The sequence below is a fragment of the Pseudophryne corroboree genome, chromosome 8 (assembly GCF_028390025.1).
Source record: "Pseudophryne corroboree isolate aPseCor3 chromosome 8, aPseCor3.hap2, whole genome shotgun sequence".
Taxonomy (NCBI): domain Eukaryota; kingdom Metazoa; phylum Chordata; class Amphibia; order Anura; family Myobatrachidae; genus Pseudophryne; species Pseudophryne corroboree.
The window spans coordinates 438,090,904-438,100,430 of record NC_086451.1 but is presented as its reverse complement, the minus strand read 5'-3'; the positions used below and the strand labels follow the sequence as shown (position 1 = coordinate 438,100,430).

General features: G+C 44.5%; 1 pseudogene; it reads right to left on the bottom strand.

The window, feature by feature from the left end:
* Window positions 1-3,084: 3,084 nt before the first annotated feature.
* Window positions 3,085-3,203, bottom strand: LOC134951140 (5S ribosomal RNA; annotated as a pseudogene).
* Window positions 3,204-9,527: the final 6,324 nt, after the last annotated feature.

Here is a 9,527-nt window from a genome sequence, read left to right as displayed (position 1 = left end):
CGTCCCAAGAGTACTCCAGTGACCCCTAGTGGATGAAAAAGAAAATAGGATTTTGGTACTTACCAGGTAAATCCTTTTCTTTGAATCCATAGGGGGCACTGGACGCCAACCCAGAGCAGTTTTACCTGGTTTGTGGTAAGTTCAGAGGATCTTATGGTAACACACTTTCACCGACTGGTTCAAATGATCACGTGCTGGTTATGGTGTCAACTGTTTAGTTGTCAGTAACGTTATGTGTCAACTTCGTTGTTGTCCATTATGTTATATGTAATACTCCATTGTCAACCTCTCTATAGTTCCTGTTCTGCTCAGTAAAAAACACTGAGGTACTCGGGGATATGTCGGTGTGGAGTGTTCTAAATTTAAATATTCAGTGCCCTGTTCCTACGGGAATACTCCATATCCCCAAGAGTACTCCAGTGCCCCCTATGGATTCAAAGAAAAGGATTTACCTGGTAAGTACCAAAATCCTATTTTTTCAGTGTTTGGGTATGAGCTGGTCCAAATTCCTTATTAATACATATGCAAATTGACCTAACAGAACACATTATTTTTTTATTTTGTTTTTATTTTTAAGTTAAAAACTGAGCACACAAGTCATCCGGCTGGAGAACGGACAGATGAATCACAACCTTTGAAAGATACCTTTATAGGAGTCACCATACGTCGTGCAGTATGAGTTTGGGTACGCTGTGTGTCTTACCCCAAAGATACCTAGATGTGTTTACAACCTGTATCTGCTGTGTGAGTTTCGGGGTACGCTCCCAACCAGACTATCCTTCACCTATTCTACTTCTGTTTTTACACTTTGTGGTGAATCGAGAACTAGTTATTTGGAAAGAGAAGATAAAGATACCTTTATGAACATATATTTATGCTATTTTGTGTGAGTCTCGGTACGCTGAAGTCAAACTTGATTTAAAACAATTGATATAGAGACGATTTATTTTAAAAAAAGAACGATCTACACATTGGTGGTTGTTTTTTTTTCCACATTTTGGAGTCAATGGATCAGAAAGCACCTTCCAGAGGAATCGTGAGAAGGAATATCAACATCCAAAAGAGAAAAGGGACGTATACCTTTATGTTGCGCTGAGTGTGTAATGAGGGCTTAAATTTGTATGGTAGTTCTATAGGAATGGGGATTGCTGGAGGAGAAATAGTCCTCCAGATCATTTCTTATTTGGTGTATGTAGAATTTCGTGACACCCCTCCACGTTATGTAAGTCTCCCCACCTCACCTCCCATATTCTCCAAATACCGCTCCTTATTTTCTGCTAGTACAACCTCCACCATACCCTCCAAATACCCCTCTAATCTCACAATGCCCTCCCTGTCCGGTCAGTACACCCACCCCCCCCCATATTCTCCAAATGCCGCCTACTCTCACCATACTGTCCCTGTTCTGTCAGTACTCCCACATTTCTCCAAAAGCTTATCTCAGAATCCCTTTCCTTCTCTCAGTACCCCCCTCCTATTCTCCAAATACCCCTCTTATTACAGTAACTCTCGTGTCAATCTCCTATCTCTCTAAATTCTGTAAGTGCACTCCACCATTCTTCTTCTTCAGATTAAAATATCTGTTGATTGAAGGAAAGAAGAACACAGCAGAGGGAAATGGGGCAGGAGTTATACGACACATCACGTCTGTATCGCTGATGAGGGGACTCGGAAAACACTCCTCACTGTATACAGCCTGTATATAAAGAATGCAGAGGCGGAAGCGTGCCACCACCATGAGAGGTGAGTATTTGGGGGGCACGGGTGAGGTGCCACCAATGGTTGCATTGTGTAGCATGACTATGACTATGTTTAAGCCAAAGAACAAAGAACGACCAGGCACTGGTCCAAAATAGATTGTGATTTATATGTGTAAAAAACCAAATGTGGACAGTTTTAGTTTATGGAAAGAAAATTTGTATCTTTCAATTATAGTCCTAATTGGTGGTGCGCCCAGAGCCAGAAAGTACAAGTACTAGCAACAGGAGAGAAAGAAAGCTCTTGTGTGGGCGCACTCTTATACAAGGAAGCACTGGCGTGCGCAGCACATTTTATTAGGGGGTGCACCGTCGAAGGGGTGTGTCTAGCACCGCCTTGTGGGCGTGTTTAGTACCATCTATTGATTGTCAACACATATAAAATATCCATCTTTGTACCAATCCTAATAAAGCAGATACATTGTCAGATGTTGTGGTGTGCACCAAACGAACACTCACTGTAATTACACTGCTCCTCTTCAGCCTGGTCTTGCTGCCCCTCTCTTTCCCCTGCAAGCTCCTAAGAGGAACGCTGGCTGCATGCTGCTCCTCATCAGTGGCTGACGTTGGCATAGCATAGAAGGAGAGAAGTGGCATGTGACGGGTGGGCATGCGAGCAGCATGACGTAATCACATCACGCTGTTTTTGTATATGGAGGTGGAGCTGGGAATTTGAAAGCCGGTGTCAGTGGCACCCTTGATTAACCCAGGCGTCCAGTCAGTAATGCATTCCTGACAGGGTGCAGCGCAGAGGGGACAGTAATCAGCCTGCTCGCGATCGCTGCATCAGGCATGCGAGATCGGGGTGCCAGACATTAGGGGGTGCCTGTGCGCACCAGGAACCCCCCCTGCGCACACCTATGCAAGGAAGAAAGTTCTTCAAAAGTGTGTCAGGAAAATATTTAAAACATCCGTTTATTATTCAAAATTAAAATCGTTACCCATCTATGATCCAAAATGTGAAGTAGAAAGGATTGTGAATAATATATGAAAAAATGTTAAAAATGTTCTGGTCTTTTTAGAATGGTTGTAGACACTTGTTTGTCTAACAGCCACTTCACCTGACCAGTACAGAAATTCTGTATTGATGAGAGTAAGGAAGGAACACAGTGTGTGATGTATGTATCTTCAAAGAACCAATATGGTTGGATCTATGTTATACACTTGGCTGGCCACCAGTTGCTCGGATTACACACCTATTTTGGATATCTGTTACTGTTGTCAAAACCTGACACTGAACTGTTATATAACAGAGCAAAGGAAAGAAAAAAGATTAGTGGTGATACTGCTGTTGGTGTTCACCTTTTAAATAAAGGGAATAGTTCCTACTCTACAACTCCGGGTATTCCCATGGAGTCTCCTCTCCAGGTACTGACCCAGCCCGACGCTGTTTAGCTTCCTAGATCGGACGAGATCGGGCATTAGCAGCGTGGTATGATAGTAGAGGAACTATGTACCAATGAGAGTGCACCTATATGGACACAGTAAAGAATATAATTTGAAAGAGGATAGGATATAAAGTGTGGATCTGCTTTCCCGTTAGGCAAGGTGCAACGACTACCACCACCGTGGTGTCGTGCGCCCTGGATCATGGATGAGAGTCCACGGAAAGATAGTAAGTCAGAAAAAAAAATTTTTTTGAAAGAAAAAATAAATACATTTTTGTACAGAATTATTGTCTTTTAAGTTATTGATTTTTTTATTATTTTTTATTATTTTTATAATTTAATAAGAAGTTGTGTAGGAGTAAAAAAACTCCAAGAAAACCTAAAACGTCAGGCAGATTTATGAATCATGTGTGAATCTAGACATATATTCTCCTAACTGGAGACATCAAGTATTGTTGTAATCAGAAGAAATTGGGCATAATTCTATTACAAGACCCTGTGGAAGAAATGTATGCAATTTTTGCACTTACTGATTATTGTCTAAAGATAACTTTTATATAAGTCTAAAAAGAGGGGGAGAATAAGCTGAGAAGTAACAGTGGTATCACTTGTAAATAAACTGTTAATCCGGACAGTATATTAATTGTTAGTGACTCAAACTGGTCACTGATACTTATAAACTATTTGCCGCACACAAAGATAAACAGAGATAGCTGGTTGACCTGGCTATAATAATCTCGTACATATGTGTACACTGACCGCATATAAACAGCTGTGCAGCAAATGTGGGTATACCCACAATACACATAAGACTGTATCCAGGTATACTACTCACATATAATTACAAAGTGTGATAGATATGAGTATATAGTGTAACACTGTAGGGGTGCAAGGCGCCTTTTCCTGGGGAATATGGTAGCACGCAGCAGCTGAGGAACAACACAAGTCCAGTTTCTGGTACAACTGACCCCGGCCAGTTTTATTGAAACAGAAAATAAAACAAACCCCAAAATAAAAATACCTTGCCTGTCCGGCACTAACTAAACATAAGATATTCCTAACTGTCACTAAACAAAACACAGAGTTCTTCAGTACATACTGTATAGCTCACTTGCATCAGAAAGCGTGTCTCTCACACACAGATCCCTCAGCCTTCCCAGGCAGTCTGCCCATACTAATCAGGTTAGCAGCACTATAACACACTTACACAGCTGAAACCCTGATTAGCCCTCTGTGAGGCCAAAGACCCGAACTGGGCCCAATGTCTAGAACTCGCCTTATCTCTCTCTCAGAGCCTTTACCCAGCTTTTACAGCAAACTGAAAAGGTTCAGACAAAACAAAAAGCATTTTTCCTAGAAGTTAACATTTTCTAAAATATGTAAGACAAGAACCTGGGACAAATATACCTGCCCTCAAACACTATCCCAGTGTTCTTGTCACATATCCCCCTCCCCTGTTTCGACCTAGGGGCCGGAACACTTGTAGCCCCCAAACAGAAGATGCGAGACAATGCATCTGCGTTGGCCAATTGTGTTCCCGGTCTATGTTCGACAGTAAACTTAAAGTCCTGCAACGCTAGAAACCATCTAGTTACACGAGCATTCTTGCCTCTATTTACATACATCCATTTTAAAGGGGCATGGTCTGTCACTAGTCTGAATTGTCTACCCAAGAGGTAATATCTCAAGGTATCTAGTGCCCACTTAATGGCCAAAGCCTCCTTTTCCACAATGGCATACCTTTTTTCATGCTCATTGAGTTTCCTACTCAAATAAATGATAGGGTGTTCGTCCCCATCTCTGGTTTGGGACAGCACAGCACCTATCCCTACCTCTGAGGCATCTGTCTGTACCACAAATTCTTTTGAAAAATCTGGTGTTATCAACACCGGTTGTGAACACAAAGCCACTTTTAACGCTTGGAACGCCTTTTCTGCATCAGGGTTCCATTTCACCACATTTGACTGCTTCCCTTTGGTAAGGTCTGACAACGGCACCGCTGTGGTCGCAAAATTAGGAATAAACCGTCTATAGTACCCAGTAATTCCCAAAAAAGCCCTTACCTGTTTTTTATTCACTGGACGAGGCCAGTTTTGAATAGCATCAACTTTATTCAATTGGGGCCTAATCAGACCTCTGCCTATGGTGAAGCCCAAGTATTTGACCTCCTCCATTGCGAGGCAGCACTTCTTTGGGTTAGCAGTTAACCCTGCCTCTCTGATTGAGTCCAGTACTGCTTGTACTTTAACCAAATGGGACCCCCAGTCTGTACTGTGAATTACCACATCATCCAAATAGGCAGCTGCATATTTTCTATGGGGCCTCAAAATTTTATCCATCGCCCGTTGAAAGGTTGCTGGAGCCCCATGCAACCCAAAGGGTAACATCTTATACTGGTACAGCCCCTCCGGAACCGAAAAGGCTGTTTTTTCTTTGGCGCTATCAGATAAAGGTATTTGCCAGTAACCTTTGGTCAGGTCCAATGTGGTGAGAAACCTGGCTGTTCCCAGCCTTTCTACAAGCTCATCCACACGGGGCATGGGGTATGCGTCAAACTTGGACACCTCATTTAACTTACGAAAGTCATTACAGAAGCGTATGCTACCGTCGGGCTTCGGGATGAGCACTATGGGACTGGACCACTCACTGTTAGACTCCTCTATGACTCCAAGTTCTAACATGGTTTTAACTTCCTTAGAAATAGCTTCTCGCTGAGCTTCAGGAATCCTATATGGCTTTAAATGAACCCTGACCCCTGGTTCTGTGACAATGTCATGTTTTATTATGGTCGTTCGGCCAGGCAGCTCTGAAAATACCTCCCTATTTTGGATGAGAAATTCTTTAACCTGATTGTTCTGATCAGCTGATAATGTCTCTGACACCTTCACTGCGGGAAGCAACCGGGGTGAAGACACCGAAGGGCAAGGCTCCGCTGACAGAGACAACCTATCTTTCCAGGGTTTGATTAAGTTAACATGGTAAATCTGTTCGGGTTTTCTCTTTCCCGGCTGGTATACTTTGTAATTAACCTCATTCACTTTTTCCCTAATCTCAAATGGACCCTGCCATTTAGCTAGGAATTTGCTTTCCACAGTGGGTACCAAAACAAGAACTCTATCTCCAGGAGCAAATTCCCGTATCTTGGCACTCCGGTTATAGACCCTCTGTTGAGCACTTTGGGCCTGTTCCATGTGCTCTCTGACAACAGGTACCACGGCTGCAATCCTATCCTGCATTTGTGTTACATGCTCAATAACGCTTCTATAAGGAGTGGGCTGTCCTTCCCACGTCTCTTTGGCAATATCCAACAGCCCTCTGGGGTGTCTACCATACAACAAATCAAATGGAGAAAACCCCGTAGAGGACTGAGGAACTTCTCTGATGGCCATTAACAAGTAGGGCAACAAACAATCCCAGTTTTTCCCATCTCTCTCAACAACCTTTTTTAACATACTTTTTAATGTTTTATTAAACCTTTCCACCAACCCGTCAGTTTGGGGATGGTAGATGGACGTCCTGAGGTGAGTGACCTTAAATAACTTGCACAATTCTTTCATGATCCTTGACATAAATGGAGTACCTTGGTCAGTCAAAATTTCTTTTGGTATTCCCACTCTACTAAATACCTGCACCAGCTCCTTAGCTATCGCCTTGGTTGTGATAGTGCGTAAAGGGACAGCCTCAGGATATCGAGTGGCATAGTCCATAATTACCAGGATATACTGATGGCCCCGAGCAGACTTTAACAAGGGCCCCACGAGATCCATGGCTATTCTGTCAAACGGGACCTCTATAATAGGCATGGGAACTAGTGGGCTCCTGAAATGGGGTCTAGGGGCATGATACTGGCATTCAGGACAGGAAGAACAATATTCAGACACTTCTTTATAAACCCCTGGCCAAAAGAACCTTTGTAAAACTCTTTCAGTGGTTTTTTCTGCCCGTAAATGTCCTGCGGTAACGTGACTATGAGCTAAATCTAGTACCGTTCTCCGATAAGGCTGGGGAACTACCAGCTGTTCTACCACATCCTCACCCCTTTTGACAATGTGGTACAAGAGCTCATTACAGATGGCCATGTGGGGATACGTAACCCTGTCACCTGGTACCACAGGTTCCCCATTAACAATCTTAACATTCTCTCTAGCCTTTATTAAGGTAGGATCCTTTAACTGTTCAGACGCAAACAGATCCTTCTTTACCTCCAGGTCAGGCACGCTTTCAGTTCTAACTACTATGTCTCTGTTCCCGGCAAGAGGGTCCTCACTGGACTCCCCATCTGTCACTTCCCCAGCCAAACTAGCAAAAGGCAAAGGGCCAGAAAGTTCCGAAGACCCACGTACATCCATAAAATCACCGGTATTATCAACTGGCTTTTTACTTCTCACATCTGTTGATAACCGTGATTCCCACAGTTTCCAAAAATGAGGAAAATCCCTCCCTATTATGGCCTCATGCACCAAGGTAGGGACCAGTCCCACTTTAACCATTGCTGACCCACAACAAGTTTCTATATTCACCTCAGCAGTGGCATAATGTTGGGTATCCCCATGTATGCAAGTTACCCCAATAGGTATTTGCTGGACCTTTAAGGGGTTCACTAACCCAGCTTTCACGAGGGTAACTAAACTTCCTGAATCTAGCAAGGCCTCTACCCGGTTACCCTCTAAGAACACATCACACATTTGTTTTTCCAGCTCAGGTGAAGGTACCACAGTACAGGCTAACCTAGCAAAGAAAGACATTCTGCGACATTCAAAGGCAGCATCACATTGCATGGGTTCTTGCATGACTGGGCAATTGGCAACAACATGACCTGGCATACCACATCTAAAACATTTAACCACACGATTATCAACCCGTTTGGGCAACATAGACCGTTCTAGCCCCATTGGCCTGTCTCCAGGGCCAGTGTTTACAGTCTCTCCAGCCTTGCGTTCTCTTAACCGCCCAGCAACGTTTTCCCACGGAACAGTCTTACCAGTCTTTACTGAAGGGCGCTGTCGAGGATCTATGGGTTGCTGGGTGGTCATCAGTAGTTCCTCTGCTGCCAAATACCGCTCTACCATGTCTACTAATTGGTCAGCAGTACCCGGGTTTCCATGGCTCACCCACTTGCGCAGGACCATGGGCAAAGATCTCAAGTAGCGGTCCATGACGACTCTTTCAACCATCTGGGGACCAGTTAATGTCTCTGGCTGTAGCCATTTTTTTGTTAGCTGAATAAGGTCGTGCATCTGAGAGCGCGGAGGCTTCTCCATGGCGTACACCCAACGGTGCACCCGTTGTGCTCGTACTGACAGCGTGACTCCCAGGCGGGTCAGGATCTCAGTCTTTAGTTTATCATAGTCCCGAGCCTCAGCAGGGCTTAAATCAAAGTACGCTTTTTGGGGCTCACCTGACAGAAAAGGTGCCAGCAGACTGGCCCACTGTGCTTTTGGCCAGTTCTCACGCTCTGCAGTCCTTTCAAACGTGGTCAAGTAGGCCTCCACATCGTCAGCCTCTGTCATTTTCTGCAAGAAGTGACTGGCCCGTATAGAACTAGAGCTGGTCGGAGCACTGACGGCCACATCTCCAATCCGGGCTGCAAGGCTCTGCACCACTTCTGTTAAGGCCTCTCTATCCTGACGCTGTTGCCGGTAAAGTTCGTCAATAGCCACCTGCTGCTGTCTCCTATTTTCCTCCATTGCCACCTGCTGCTGTCGGTTGGCCTCCTGCTGAGCCGCTGTAGCTTGCAGCAAGGCTTTAAGCAGATCCTCCATGTCGACAGATTTTTCAGGCGGCTTTGTAGCTGCTTTCACCCAAGACATATATCAAACCCTCAGGGGTGAGTCTCAGTAACTTCACACTGGGCTGTATCTGCATAAACCACCGTTTTCTGCAGGCCTCACAAAGCTGCTGCTTTCACTTATGCGCAGAACGGGGTTGCTCGCATTCTCCACCAAGTTGTAACACTGTAGGGGTGCAAGGCGCCTTTTCCTGGGGAATATGGTAGCACGCAGCAGCTGAGGAACAACACAAGTCCAGTTTCTGGTACAACTGACCCCGGCCAGTTTTATTGAAACAGAAAATAAAACAAACCCCAAAATAAAAATACCTTGCCTGTCCGGCACTAACTAAACATAAGATATTCCTAACTGTCACTAAACAAAACACAGAGTTCTTCAGTACATACTGTATAGCTCACTTGCATCAGAAAGCGTGTCTCTCACACACAGATCCCTCAGCCTTCCCAGGCAGTCTGCCCATACTAATCAGGTTAGCAGCACTATAACACACTTACACAGCTGAAACCCTGATTAGCCCTCTGTGAGGCCAAAGACCCGAACTGGGCCCAATGTCTAGAACTCGCCTTATCTCTCTCTCAGAGCCTTTACCCAGC